The sequence below is a fragment of the Hyla sarda genome, chromosome 4, assembly GCF_029499605.1.
Source record: "Hyla sarda isolate aHylSar1 chromosome 4, aHylSar1.hap1, whole genome shotgun sequence".
NCBI lineage: Eukaryota > Metazoa > Chordata > Amphibia > Anura > Hylidae > Hyla > Hyla sarda.
Genome location: NC_079192.1, coordinates 68,913,788 through 68,927,749, shown reverse-complemented (window position 1 = coordinate 68,927,749; position 13,962 = coordinate 68,913,788). Strand labels below are relative to the sequence as shown.

The 13,962-nt window shown below is 41.8% G+C and overlaps 16 non-coding genes across 16 annotated transcripts; all 16 read right to left on the bottom strand.

Moving 5' to 3' along the window:
- Positions 1-793: 793 nt before the first annotated feature.
- On the bottom strand, positions 794-866 carry TRNAR-CCU (transfer RNA arginine (anticodon CCU)). Its single transcript has one exon. It is a non-coding gene; the product is annotated as a tRNA-Arg (tRNA).
- Positions 867-1,124: 258 nt separating this feature from the next.
- Positions 1,125-1,217, bottom strand: TRNAI-UAU (transfer RNA isoleucine (anticodon UAU)). The gene is given in 2 exon segments: positions 1,125-1,160; positions 1,180-1,217. It is a non-coding gene; the product is annotated as a tRNA-Ile (tRNA).
- A 1,072-nt stretch (positions 1,218-2,289) lies between these two features.
- TRNAR-CCU (transfer RNA arginine (anticodon CCU)) lies at positions 2,290-2,362 on the bottom strand. Its single transcript has one exon. It is a non-coding gene; the product is annotated as a tRNA-Arg (tRNA).
- A 1,419-nt stretch (positions 2,363-3,781) lies between these two features.
- Positions 3,782-3,854, bottom strand: TRNAR-CCU (transfer RNA arginine (anticodon CCU)). The gene has a single exon. It is a non-coding gene; the product is annotated as a tRNA-Arg (tRNA).
- Positions 3,855-4,108: 254 nt separating this feature from the next.
- TRNAI-UAU (transfer RNA isoleucine (anticodon UAU)) lies at positions 4,109-4,201 on the bottom strand. Its single transcript is given in 2 exon segments — positions 4,109-4,144; positions 4,164-4,201. It is a non-coding gene; the product is annotated as a tRNA-Ile (tRNA).
- A 1,086-nt stretch (positions 4,202-5,287) lies between these two features.
- On the bottom strand, positions 5,288-5,360 carry TRNAR-CCU (transfer RNA arginine (anticodon CCU)). The gene has a single exon. It is a non-coding gene; the product is annotated as a tRNA-Arg (tRNA).
- A 254-nt stretch (positions 5,361-5,614) lies between these two features.
- Positions 5,615-5,707, bottom strand: TRNAI-UAU (transfer RNA isoleucine (anticodon UAU)). Its single transcript is given in 2 exon segments — positions 5,615-5,650; positions 5,670-5,707. It is a non-coding gene; the product is annotated as a tRNA-Ile (tRNA).
- A 1,317-nt stretch (positions 5,708-7,024) lies between these two features.
- Positions 7,025-7,097, bottom strand: TRNAR-CCU (transfer RNA arginine (anticodon CCU)). Its single transcript has one exon. It is a non-coding gene; the product is annotated as a tRNA-Arg (tRNA).
- Positions 7,098-7,351: 254 nt separating this feature from the next.
- TRNAI-UAU (transfer RNA isoleucine (anticodon UAU)) lies at positions 7,352-7,444 on the bottom strand. The gene is given in 2 exon segments: positions 7,352-7,387; positions 7,407-7,444. It is a non-coding gene; the product is annotated as a tRNA-Ile (tRNA).
- An 826-nt stretch (positions 7,445-8,270) lies between these two features.
- On the bottom strand, positions 8,271-8,343 carry TRNAR-CCU (transfer RNA arginine (anticodon CCU)). The gene has a single exon. It is a non-coding gene; the product is annotated as a tRNA-Arg (tRNA).
- Positions 8,344-8,601: 258 nt separating this feature from the next.
- TRNAI-UAU (transfer RNA isoleucine (anticodon UAU)) lies at positions 8,602-8,694 on the bottom strand. Its single transcript is given in 2 exon segments — positions 8,602-8,637; positions 8,657-8,694. It is a non-coding gene; the product is annotated as a tRNA-Ile (tRNA).
- A 1,072-nt stretch (positions 8,695-9,766) lies between these two features.
- TRNAR-CCU (transfer RNA arginine (anticodon CCU)) lies at positions 9,767-9,839 on the bottom strand. Its single transcript has one exon. It is a non-coding gene; the product is annotated as a tRNA-Arg (tRNA).
- A 1,420-nt stretch (positions 9,840-11,259) lies between these two features.
- Positions 11,260-11,332, bottom strand: TRNAR-CCU (transfer RNA arginine (anticodon CCU)). Its single transcript has one exon. It is a non-coding gene; the product is annotated as a tRNA-Arg (tRNA).
- Positions 11,333-11,586: 254 nt separating this feature from the next.
- TRNAI-UAU (transfer RNA isoleucine (anticodon UAU)) lies at positions 11,587-11,679 on the bottom strand. Its single transcript is given in 2 exon segments — positions 11,587-11,622; positions 11,642-11,679. It is a non-coding gene; the product is annotated as a tRNA-Ile (tRNA).
- Positions 11,680-12,996: 1,317 nt separating this feature from the next.
- On the bottom strand, positions 12,997-13,069 carry TRNAR-CCU (transfer RNA arginine (anticodon CCU)). The gene has a single exon. It is a non-coding gene; the product is annotated as a tRNA-Arg (tRNA).
- Positions 13,070-13,323: 254 nt separating this feature from the next.
- On the bottom strand, positions 13,324-13,416 carry TRNAI-UAU (transfer RNA isoleucine (anticodon UAU)). Its single transcript is given in 2 exon segments — positions 13,324-13,359; positions 13,379-13,416. It is a non-coding gene; the product is annotated as a tRNA-Ile (tRNA).
- Between the last annotated feature and the right edge of the window lie 546 nt (positions 13,417-13,962).

Below are 13,962 nucleotides of genomic sequence, written 5' to 3'. Positions count from 1 at the left end.
GTGCTTTCTATGATCAGTATCAGATCTGGCTTTTGCGAGATCGACTTTACAAGCAACTTGGACATGAATTATTAGAGAACACAGTGGAACACATTTAATGAAACTAAAACACACCCTTTGTTACCTTAAAGAGGGAAGAAAAGCAAGCACCCCAGATGGGACTGGAACCCACTATCCTGGCTTAGGAGTCCACTGGGGCTAGCCACCTGTGGGGAAACGTGATGATATGTTATTTTAAAAAGCGTGCTTTCTATGATCAGTATCAGATCTGGTTTTTGCGAGATCGACTTTACAAGCAACTTGGACATGAATTATTAGAGAAGACAGTGGAACACATTTAACGAAACTAAAACACACCCTTGGTTACCTTAAAGAGGGAAGAAAAGCAAGCATCCCAGATGGGACTGGAACCCACTATCCCTGGCTTAGGAGTCCACTGGGGCTAGCCACCTGTGGGGAAACATGATGATATGTTTTTTTAAAAAGCAAAATTTCTATTGTGATTGAGTAATCAAGGATGGTCTTTTGCTGTTTACCTTTAGATGCGGAAAACAATCTTAATCGTGTGCTTGCTTGCTTTCATCAAGAGCGAGGCTTTCCTTTGTTGTCTCATTCCATCAGCAGCCAGAAGGCATTAAATGGCTACAGATGGATTGTTTCCATGATAAGCATGGTACCAGATTTTGCAAGATTGAATTCACAAGGAAGAGAACCATTAGAGAAGCCAATCAATCACATTTTATCTTGAACTAAAACTCATTGATGGATACCTGGTATAGAGAAGGAAAGCATACACCCCAGATAGGACTCGAACCCACAATCCCTGGCTTAGGAGGCCAGTGCCTTCTCCATTAGGCCACTGGAGCTGGATGTTTGCAGTATGATGATAGATAGTTAGTTTACAATGAAATATTCTCATGTTAAAAAGTTATCAAGGCTTGTCTTTTACCGTTTGTTTTCCAATCGGGAAAACAATCTTAATAACGTGCCTGCTTTCTTAGGACGAGAGCGAGAACTTCTTTTGTTGTGTCGTTTTGATAATTTGCTTGCAATACATGGAAAACGGGTAAAAGACTTTGCTGCCCTACTGCAGTTTTTATATAACAATAAAGGTTAGAAAACAATGCTCCAGGTGAGGCTCGAACTCACAACCTCGGCATTGCTCAACAGTTACTGCTTTATAAGTACCGCGCGCTGACCGATTGCGCCACTGGAGCTTTGCATGTGTTTCACAAGCCTGCTTTACAAGGGTGCTTTCTATGATCAGTATCAGATCTGGATTTTGCGAGATCGACTTTACAAGCAACTTGGACATGAATTATTAGAGAAGACAGTGGAACACATTTAATGAAACTAAAACACACCCTTTGTTACTTTAAAGAGGGAAGAAAAGCAAGCACCCCAGATGGGACTGGAACCCACTATCCCTGGCTTAGGAGTCCACTGGGGCTAGCCACCTGTGGGGAAACGTGATGATATGTTATTTTAAAAAGCGTGCTTTCTATGATCAGTATCAGATCTGGTTTTTGCGAGATCGACTTTACAAGCAACTTGGACATGAATTATTAGAGAAGACAGTGGAACACATTTAACGAAACTAAAACACACCCTTGGTTACCTTAAAGAGGGAAGAAAAGCAAGCATCCCAGATGGGACTGGAACCCACTATCTCTGGCTTAGGAGTCCACTGGGGCTAGCCACCTGTGGGGAAACGTGATGATATGTTTTTTTTTAAAAGCGTGCTTTCTATGATTAGTATCAGATCTGGCTTTTGCGAGATCGACTTTACAAGCAACTTGGACATGAATTATTAGAGAAGACAGTGGAACACATTTAACAGAACTAAAACACACCCTTGGTTACCTTAAAGAGGGAAGAAAAGCAAGCACCCCAGATGGGACTGGAACCCACTATCCCTGGCTTAGGAGTCCACTGGGGCTAGCCACCTGAGGGGAAACATGATGATATGTTTTAAAAAAAAGCAAATTCTCTATTGTGATTGAGTAATCAAGGATGGTCTTTTGCTGTTTACCTTTAGATGCGGAAAACAATCTTAATCGTGTGCTTGCTTGCTTTCGTCAAGAGCGAGGCTTTCCTTTGTTGTCTCATTCCAACAGCAGCCAGAAGGCATTGAATGGCTACAGATGGATTGTTTCCATGATAAGCATGGTACCAGATTTTGCAAGATTGACTTCACAAGGAAGAGAATCATTAGAGAAGCCAATCAATCAAATTTTATCTTGAACTAAAACTCATTGATGGATACCTGGTATAGAGAAGGAAAGCATACACCCCAGATGGGACTCGAACCCACAATCCCTGGCTTAGGAGGCCAGTGCCTTATCCATTAGGCCACTGGAGCTGGATGTTTGCAGTATGATGATAGTTAGTTTACAATCAAATATTCTCATGTTAAAAAGTTATCAAGGCTGGTCTTTTACCGTTTGTTTTCCAATCGGGAAAACAATCTTAATAACGTGCCTGCTTTCTTAGGACGAGATTGAGAACTTCTTTTGTTGTGTCGTTTTGATAATTTGCTTGCAATACATGGAAAACGGGTAAAAGACTTTGCTGCCCTACTGCAGTTTTTATATAACAATAAAGGTTAGAAAACGATGCTCCTGGTGAGGCTCGAACTCACAACCTCAGCATTGCTCAACAGTTACTGCTTTATAAGCACCGCGCGCTGACCGATTGCGCCACTGGAGCTTTGCATGTGCTTCACAAGCCTGCTTTACAAGGGTGCTTTCTATGATCAGTATCAGATCTGGCTTTTGCGAAATCGACTTTACAAGCAACTTGGACATGAATTATTAGAGAAGACAGTGGAACACATTTAATGAAACTAAAACACACCCTTGGTTAGCTTAAAGAGGGAAGAAAAGCAAGCACCCCAGATGGGACTGGAACCCACTATCCCTGGCTTAGGAGTCCACTGGGGCTAGCCACCTGTGGGGAAACGTGATGATATGTTATTTTAAAAAGCGTGCTTTCTATTATCAGTATCAGATCTGGTTTTTGCGAGATCGACTTTACAAGCAACTTGGACATGAATTATTAGAGAAGACAGTGGAACACATTTAACAAAACTAAAACACACCCTTGGTTACCTTAAAGAGTGAAGAAAAGCAAGCACCCCAGATGGGACTGGAACCCACTATACCTGGCTTAGGAGTCCACTGGGGATAGCCACCGGTGGGGAAACGTGATGATATGTTTTTTTTAAAAAGCGTGCTTTCTATGATCAGTATCAGATCTGGCTTTTGCGAGATCGACTTTACAAGCAACTTGGACATGAATTATTAGAGAAGACAGTGGAACACATTTAACAGAACTAAAACACACCCTTGGTTACCTTAAAGAGGGAAGAAAAGCAAGCACCCCAGATGGGACTGGAACCCACTATTCCTGGCTTAGGAGTCCACTGGGGCTAGCCACCTGTGGGGAAACATGATGATATATTTTTTTAAAAAGCAAAATTTCTATTGTGATTGAGTAATCAAGGATGGTCTTTTGCTGTATACCTTTAGATGCGGAAAACTATCTTAATCGTGTGCTTGCTTGCTTTCGTCAAGAGCGAGGCTTTCCTTTGTTGTCTCATTCCATCAGCAGCCAGAAGGCATTGAATGGCTACAGATGGATTGTTTCCATGATAAGCATGGTACCAGATTTTGCAAGATTGAATTCACAAGGAAGAGAACCATTAGAGAAGCCAATCAATCACATTTTATCTTGAACTAAAACTCATTGATTGATACCTGGTATAGCGAAGGAAAGCATACACCCCAGATGGAACTTGAACCCACAATCCCTGGCTTAGGAGGCCAGTGCCTTATCCATTAGGCCACTGGGGCTGGATGTATGCAGTATGATGATAGTTAGTTTACAATCAAATATTCTCATGTTAAAAAGTTATCAAGGCTGGTTTTTTACCGTTTGTTTTCCAATCGGGAAAACAATCTTAATAACGTGCCTGCTTTCTTAGGACGAGAGCGATAACTTCTTTTGTTGTGTCGTTTTGATAATTTGCTTACAATACATGGAAAACGGGTAAAAGACTTTGCTGCCCTACAGCAGTTTTTATATAACAATAAAGGTTAGAAAAGAATGCTCCAGGTGAGACTCGAACTCACAACCTCAGCATTGCTCAACAGTTACTGCTTTATAAGTACCGCGCGCTGACCGATTGCTCCACTGGAGCTTTGCATGTGTTTCACAAGCCTGCTTTACAAGCCTGCTTTACAAGGGTGCTTTCTATGATCAGTATCAGATCTGGCTTTTGCAAGATCGACTTTACAAGCAACTTGGACATGAATTATTAGAGAAGACAGTGGAACACATTTAATGAAACTAAAACACACCCTTTGTTACCTTAAAGAGGGAAGAAAAGCAAGCACCCCAGATGGGACTGGAACCCACTATCCCTGGCTTAGGAGTCCACTGGGGCTAGCCACCTGTGGGGAAACGTGATGATATGTTATTTTAAAAAGCGTGCTTTCTATGATCAGTATCAGATCTGGTTTTTGCGAGATCGACTTTACAAGCAACTTGGACATGAATTATTAGAGAAGACAGTGGAACACATTTAACAAAACTAAAACACACGCTTGGTTACCTTAAAGAGTGAAGAAAAGCAAGCACCCCAGATGGGACTGGAACCCACTATCCCTGGCTTAGGAGTCCACTGGGGATAGCCACCGGTGGGGAAACGTGATGATATGTTTTTTTTTAAAAAGCGTGCTTTCTATGATCAGTATCAGATCTGGCTTTTGCGAGATCGACTTTACAAGCAACTTGGACATGAATTATTAGAGAAGACAGTGGAACACATTTAATGAAACTAAAACACACCCTTGGTTACCTTAAAGAGGGAAGAAAAGCAAGCACCCCAGATGGGACTGGAACCCACTATCCCTGGCTTAGGAGTCCACTGGGGCTAGCCACCTGTGGGGAAACATGATGATATGTTTTTTTAAAAAGCAAAATTTCTATTGTGATTGAGTAATCAAGGATGGTCTTTTGCTGTATACCTTTAGATGCGGAAAACAATCTTAATCGTGTGCTTGCTTGCTTTTGTCAAGAGCGAGGCTTTCCTTTGTTGTCTCATTCCAACAGCAGCCAGAAGGCATTGAATGGCTACAGATGGATTGTTTCCATGATAAGCATGGTACCAGATTTTGCAAGATTGACTTCACAAGGAAGAGAATCATTAGAGAAGCCAATCAATCACATTTTATCTTGAACTAAAACTCATTGATGGATACCTGGTATAGTGAAGGAAAGCATACACCCCAGATGGGACTTGAACCCACAATCCCTGGCTTAGGAGGCCAGTGCCTTATCCATTAGTCCACTGGGGCTGGATGTATGCAGCTTGATGATAGTTAGTTTACAATCAAATATTCTCATGTTAAAAAGTTATCAAGGCCGGTCTTTTACCATTTGTTTTCCAATCGGGAAAACAATCTTAATAACGTGCCTGCTTTCTTAGGACGAGAGCGAGAACTTCTTTTGTTGTGTCGTTTTGATAATTTGCTTACAATACATGGAAAACGGGTAAAAGACTTTGCTGCCCTACTGCAGTTTTTATATAACAATAAAGGTTAGAAAAGAATGCTCCAGGTGAGGCTCGAACTCACAACCTCGGCATTGCTCAACAGTTACTGCTATATAAGTACCACGCGCTGACCGATTGCGCCACTAGAGCTTTGCATGTGCTTCACAAGCCTGCTTTACAAGGGTGCTTTCTATGATCAGTATCAGATCTGGCTTTTGCGAGATCGACTTTACAAGCAACTTGGACATGAATTATTAGAGAAGACAGTGGAACACATTTAATGAAACTAAAACACACCCTTTGTTACCTTAAAGAGGGAAGAAAAGCAAGCACCCCAGATGGGACTGGAACCCACTATCCCTGGCTTAGGAGTCCACTAGGGCTAGCCACCTGTGGGGAAACGTGATGATATGTTATTTTAAAAAGCGTGCTTTCTATGATCAGTATCAGATCTGGTTTTTGCGAGATCGACTTTACAAGCAACTTGGACATGAATTATTAGAGAAGACAGTGGAACACATTTAACGAAACTAAAACACACCCTTGGTTACCTTAAAGAGGGAAGAAAAGCAAGCATCCCAGATGGGACTGGAACCCACTATCTCTGGCTTAGGAGTCCACTGGGGCTAGCCACCTGTGGGGAAACGTGATGATATGTTTTTTTTTAAAAGCGTGCTTTCTATGATTAGTATCAGATCTGGCTTTTGCGAGATCGACTTTACAAGCAACTTGGACATGAATTATTAGAGAAGACAGTCTAACACATTTAACAGAACTAAAACACACCCTTGGTTACCTTAAAGAGGGAAGAAAAGGAAGCATCCCAGATGGGACTGGAACCCACTATCTCTGGCTTAGGAGTCCACTGGTGCTAGCCACCTGTGGGGAAACGTGATGATATGTTTTTTTTAAAAAGCGTGCTTTCTGTGATCAGTATCAGATCTGGCTTTTGCGAGATCGACTTTACAAGCAACTTGGACATGAATTATTAGAGAAGACAGTGGAACACATTTAACAGAACTAAAACACACCCTTGGTTACCTTAAAGAGGGAAGAAAAGCAAGCACCCCAGATGGGACTGGAACCCACTATCCCTGGCTTAGGAGTCCACTGGGGCTAGCCACCTGTGGGGAAACATGAAGATATGTTTTTTTAAAAAGCAAATTTTCTATTGTGATTGAGTAATCAAGGATGGTCTTTTGCTGTTTACCTTTAGATGCGGAAAACAATCTTAATCGTGTGCTTGCTTGCTTTCGTCAAGAGCGAGGCTTTCCTTTGTTGTCTCATTTCAACAGCAGCCAGAAGGCATTGAATGGCTACAGATGGATTGTTTCCATGATAAGCATGGTACCAGATTTTGCAAGATTGAATTCACAAGCAAGAGAATCATTAGAGAAGCCAATCAATCACATTTTATCTTGAACTAAAACTCATTGATGGATACCTGGTATAGAGAAGGAAAGCATACACCCCAGATGGGACTCGAACCCTCAATCCCTGGCTTAGGAGGCCAGTGCCTTATCCATTAGGCCACTGGGGCTGGATGTTTGCAGTATGATGATAGTTAGTTTACAATCAAATATTCTCATGTTAAAAAGTTATCAAGGCTGGTCTTTTAGCGTTTGTTTTCCAATCGGGAAAACAATCTTAATAACGTGCCTGCTTTCTTAGGACGAGAGCGAGAACTTCTTTTGTTGTGTCGTTTTGATAATTTGCTTTCAATACATGGAAAACGGGTAAAAGACTTTGCTGCCCTACTGCAGTTTTTATATAACAATAAAGGTTAGAAAAGAATGCTCCAGGTGAGGCTCGAACTAACAACCTCGGCATTGCTCAACAGTTACTGCTTTATAAGTACCGTGCGCTGACCGATTGCGCCACTGGAGCTTTGCATGTGCTTCACAAGCCTGCTTTACAAGGGTGCTTTCTATGATCAGTATCAGATCTGGCTTTTGCGAGATCGACTTTACAAGCAACTTGGACATGAATTATTAGAGAACACAGTGGAACACATTTAATGAAACTAAAACACACCCTTTGTTACCTTAAAGAGGGAAGAAAAGCAAGCACCCCAGATGGGACTGGAACCCACTATCCTGGCTTAGGAGTCCACTGGGGCTAGCCACCTGTGGGGAAACGTGATGATATGTTATTTTAAAAAGCGTGCTTTCTATGATCAGTATCAGATCTGGTTTTTGCGAGATCGACTTTACAAGCAACTTGGACATGAATTATTAGAGAAGACAGTGGAACACATTTAACGAAACTAAAACACACCCTTGGTTACCTTAAAGAGGGAAGAAAAGCAAGCATCCCAGATGGGACTGGAACCCACTATCCCTGGCTTAGGAGTCCACTGGGGCTAGCCACCTGTGGGGAAACATGATGATATGTTTTTTTAAAAAGCAAAATTTCTATTGTGATTGAGTAATCAAGGATGGTCTTTTGCTGTTTACCTTTAGATGCGGAAAACAATCTTAATCGTGTGCTTGCTTGCTTTCATCAAGAGCGAGGCTTTCCTTTGTTGTCTCATTCCATCAGCAGCCAGAAGGCATTAAATGGCTACAGATGGATTGTTTCCATGATAAGCATGGTACCAGATTTTGCAAGATTGAATTCACAAGGAAGAGAACCATTAGAGAAGCCAATCAATCACATTTTATCTTGAACTAAAACTCATTGATGGATACCTGGTATAGAGAAGGAAAGCATACACCCCAGATAGGACTCGAACCCACAATCCCTGGCTTAGGAGGCCAGTGCCTTCTCCATTAGGCCACTGGAGCTGGATGTTTGCAGTATGATGATAGATAGTTAGTTTACAATGAAATATTCTCATGTTAAAAAGTTATCAAGGCTTGTCTTTTACCGTTTGTTTTCCAATCGGGAAAACAATCTTAATAACGTGCCTGCTTTCTTAGGACGAGAGCGAGAACTTCTTTTGTTGTGTCGTTTTGATAATTTGCTTGCAATACATGGAAAACGGGTAAAAGACTTTGCTGCCCTACTGCAGTTTTTATATAACAATAAAGGTTAGAAAACAATGCTCCAGGTGAGGCTCGAACTCACAACCTCGGCATTGCTCAACAGTTACTGCTTTATAAGTACCGCGCGCTGACCGATTGCGCCACTGGAGCTTTGCATGTGTTTCACAAGCCTGCTTTACAAGGGTGCTTTCTATGATCAGTATCAGATCTGGATTTTGCGAGATCGACTTTACAAGCAACTTGGACATGAATTATTAGAGAAGACAGTGGAACACATTTAATGAAACTAAAACACACCCTTTGTTACTTTAAAGAGGGAAGAAAAGCAAGCACCCCAGATGGGACTGGAACCCACTATCCCTGGCTTAGGAGTCCACTGGGGCTAGCCACCTGTGGGGAAACGTGATGATATGTTATTTTAAAAAGCGTGCTTTCTATGATCAGTATCAGATCTGGTTTTTGCGAGATCGACTTTACAAGCAACTTGGACATGAATTATTAGAGAAGACAGTGGAACACATTTAACGAAACTAAAACACACCCTTGGTTACCTTAAAGAGGGAAGAAAAGCAAGCATCCCAGATGGGACTGGAACCCACTATCTCTGGCTTAGGAGTCCACTGGGGCTAGCCACCTGTGGGGAAACGTGATGATATGTTTTTTTTTAAAAGCGTGCTTTCTATGATTAGTATCAGATCTGGCTTTTGCGAGATCGACTTTACAAGCAACTTGGACATGAATTATTAGAGAAGACAGTGGAACACATTTAACAGAACTAAAACACACCCTTGGTTACCTTAAAGAGGGAAGAAAAGCAAGCACCCCAGATGGGACTGGAACCCACTATCCCTGGCTTAGGAGTCCACTGGGGCTAGCCACCTGAGGGGAAACATGATGATATGTTTTAAAAAAAAGCAAATTCTCTATTGTGATTGAGTAATCAAGGATGGTCTTTTGCTGTTTACCTTTAGATGCGGAAAACAATCTTAATCGTGTGCTTGCTTGCTTTCGTCAAGAGCGAGGCTTTCCTTTGTTGTCTCATTCCAACAGCAGCCAGAAGGCATTGAATGGCTACAGATGGATTGTTTCCATGATAAGCATGGTACCAGATTTTGCAAGATTGACTTCACAAGGAAGAGAATCATTAGAGAAGCCAATCAATCAAATTTTATCTTGAACTAAAACTCATTGATGGATACCTGGTATAGAGAAGGAAAGCATACACCCCAGATGGGACTCGAACCCACAATCCCTGGCTTAGGAGGCCAGTGCCTTATCCATTAGGCCACTGGAGCTGGATGTTTGCAGTATGATGATAGTTAGTTTACAATCAAATATTCTCATGTTAAAAAGTTATCAAGGCTGGTCTTTTACCGTTTGTTTTCCAATCGGGAAAACAATCTTAATAACGTGCCTGCTTTCTTAGGACGAGATTGAGAACTTCTTTTGTTGTGTCGTTTTGATAATTTGCTTGCAATACATGGAAAACGGGTAAAAGACTTTGCTGCCCTACTGCAGTTTTTATATAACAATAAAGGTTAGAAAACGATGCTCCTGGTGAGGCTCGAACTCACAACCTCAGCATTGCTCAACAGTTACTGCTTTATAAGCACCGCGCGCTGACCGATTGCGCCACTGGAGCTTTGCATGTGCTTCACAAGCCTGCTTTACAAGGGTGCTTTCTATGATCAGTATCAGATCTGGCTTTTGCGAAATCGACTTTACAAGCAACTTGGACATGAATTATTAGAGAAGACAGTGGAACACATTTAACGAAACTAAAACACACCCTTTGTTACCTTAAAGAGGGAAGAAAAGCAAGCACCCCAGATGGGACTGGAACCCACTATCCCTGGCTTAGGAGTCCACTAGGGCTAGCCATCTGTGGGGAAACGTGATGATATGTTATTTTAAAAAGCGTGCTTTCTATGATCAGTATCAGATCTGGTTTTTGCGAGATCGACTTTACAAGCAACTTGGACATGAATTATTAGAGAAGACAGTGGAACACATTTAACGAAACTAAAACACACCCTTGGTTACCTTAAAGAGGGAAGAAAAGCAAGCATCCCAGATGGGACTGGAACCCACTATCCCTGGCTTAGGAGTCCACTGGGGCTAGCCACCGGTGGGGAAACGTGATGATATGTTTTTTTTTAAAAAGCGTGCTTTCTATGATCAGTATCAGATCTGGCTTTTGCGAGATCGACTTTACAAGCAACTTGGACATGAATTATTAGAGAAGACAGTGGAACACATTTAATGAAACTAAAACACACCCTTGGTTACCTTAAAGAGGGAAGAAAAGCAAGCACCCCAGATGGGACTGGAACCCACTATCCCTGGCTTAGGAGTCCACTGGGGCTAGCCACCTGTGGGGAAACATGATGATATGTTTTTTTAAAAAGCAAAATTTCTATTGTGATTGAGTAATCAAGGATGGTCTTTTGCTGTATACCTTTAGATGCGGAAAACAATCTTAATCGTGTGCTTGCTTGCTTTTGTCAAGAGCGAGGCTTTCCTTTGTTGTCTCATTCCAACAGCAGCCAGAAGGCATTGAATGGCTACAGATGGATTGTTTCCATGATAAGCATGGTACCAGATTTTGCAAGATTGACTTCACAAGGAAGAGAATCATTAGAGAAGCCAATCAATCACATTTTATCTTGAACTAAAACTCATTGATGGATACCTGGTATAGTGAAGGAAAGCATACACCCCAGATGGGACTTGAACCCACAATCCCTGGCTTAGGAGGCCAGTGCCTTATCCATTAGGCCACTGGGGCTGGATGTATGCAGCTTGATGATAGTTAGTTTACAATCAAATATTCTCATGTTAAAAAGTTATCAAGGCCGGTCTTTTACCATTTGTTTTCCAATCGGGAAAACAATCTTAATAACGTGCCTGCTTTCTTAGGACGAGAGCGAGAACTTCTTTTGTTGTGTCGTTTTGATAATTTGCTTACAATACATGGAAAACGGGTAAAAGACTTTGCTGCCCTACTGCAGTTTTTATATAACAATAAAGGTTAGAAAAGAATGCTCCAGGTGAGGCTCGAACTCACAACCTCGGCATTGCTCAACAGTTACTGCTATATAAGTACCACGCGCTGACCGATTGCGCCACTAGAGCTTTGCATGTGCTTCACAAGCCTGCTTTACAAGGGTGCTTTCTATGATCAGTATCAGATCTGGCTTTTGCGAGATCGACTTTACAAGCAACTTGGACATGAATTATTAGAGAAGACAGTGGAACACATTTAATGAAACTAAAACACACCCTTTGTTACCTTAAAGAGGGAAGAAAAGCAAGCACCCCAGATGGGACTGGAACCCACTATCCCTGGCTTAGGAGTCCACTAGGGCTAGCCACCTGTGGGGAAACGTGATGATATGTTATTTTAAAAAGCGTGCTTTCTATGATCAGTATCAGATCTGGTTTTTGCGAGATCGACTTTACAAGCAACTTGGACATGAATTATTAGAGAAGACAGTGGAACACATTTAACGAAACTAAAACACACCCTTGGTTACCTTAAAGAGGGAAGAAAAGCAAGCATCCCAGATGGGACTGGAACCCACTATCTCTGGCTTAGGAGTCCACTGGGGCTAGCCACCTGTGGGGAAACGTGATGATATGTTTTTTTTTAAAAGCGTGCTTTCTATGATTAGTATCAGATCTGGCTTTTGCGAGATCGACTTTACAAGCAACTTGGACATGAATTATTAGAGAAGACAGTCTAACACATTTAACAGAACTAAAACACACCCTTGGTTACCTTAAAGAGGGAAGAAAAGGAAGCATCCCAGATGGGACTGGAACCCACTATCTCTGGCTTAGGAGTCCACTGGTGCTAGCCACCTGTGGGGAAACGTGATGATATGTTTTTTTTAAAAAGCGTGCTTTCTGTGATCAGTATCAGATCTGGCTTTTGCGAGATCGACTTTACAAGCAACTTGGACATGAATTATTAGAGAAGACAGTGGAACACATTTAACAGAACTAAAACACACCCTTGGTTACCTTAAAGAGGGAAGAAAAGCAAGCACCCCAGATGGGACTGGAACCCACTATCCCTGGCTTAGGAGTCCACTGGGGCTAGCCACCTGTGGGGAAACATGAAGATATGTTTTTTTAAAAAGCAAATTTTCTATTGTGATTGAGTAATCAAGGATGGTCTTTTGCTGTTTACCTTTAGATGCGGAAAACAATCTTAATCGTGTGCTTGCTTGCTTTCGTCAAGAGCGAGGCTTTCCTTTGTTGTCTCATTTCAACAGCAGCCAGAAGGCATTGAATGGCTACAGATGGATTGTTTCCATGATAAGCATGGTACCAGATTTTGCAAGATTGAATTCACAAGCAAGAGAATCATTAGAGAAGCCAATCAATCACATTTTATCTTGAACTAAAACTCATTGATGGATACCTGGTATAGAGAAGGAAAGCATACACCCCAGATGGGACTCGAACCCTCAATCCCTGGCTTAGGAGGCCAGTGCCTTATCCATTAGGCCACTGGGGCTGGATGTTTGCAGTATGATGATAGTTAGTTTACAATCAAATATTCTCATGTTAAAAAGTTATCAAGGCTGGTCTTTTAGCGTTTGTTTTCCAATCGGGAAAACAATCTTAATAACGTGCCTGCTTTCTTAGGACGAGAGCGAGAACTTCTTTTGTTGTGTCGTTTTGATAATTTGCTTTCAATACATGGAAAACGGGTAAAAGACTTTGCTGCCCTACTGCAGTTTTTATATAACAATAAAGGTTAGAAAAGAATGCTCCAGGTGAGGCTCGAACTAACAACCTCGGCATTGCTCAACAGTTACTGCTTTATAAGTACCGTGCGCTGACCGATTGCGCCACTGGAGCTTTGCATGTGCTTCACAAGCCTGCTTTACAAGGGTGCTTTCTATGATCAGTATCAGATCTGGCTTTTGCGAGATCGACTTTACAAGCAACTTGGACATGAATTATTAGAGAACACAGTGGAACACATTTAATGAAACTAAAACACACCCTTTGTTACCTTAAAGAGGGAAGAAAAGCAAGCACCCCAGATGGGACTGGAACCCACTATCCTGGCTTAGGAGTCCACTGGGGCTAGCCACCTGTGGGGAAACGTGATGATATGTTATTTTAAAAAGCGTGCTTTCTATGATCAGTATCAGATCTGGTTTTTGCGAGATCGACTTTACAAGCAACTTGGACATGAATTATTAGAGAAGACAGTGGAACACATTTAACGAAACTAAAACACACCCTTGGTTACCTTAAAGAGGGAAGAAAAGCAAGCATCCCAGATGGGACTGGAACCCACTATCCCTGGCTTAGGAGTCCACTGGGGCTAGCCACCTGTGGGGAAACATGATGATATGTTTTTTTAAAAAGCAAAATTTCTATTGTGATTGAGTAATC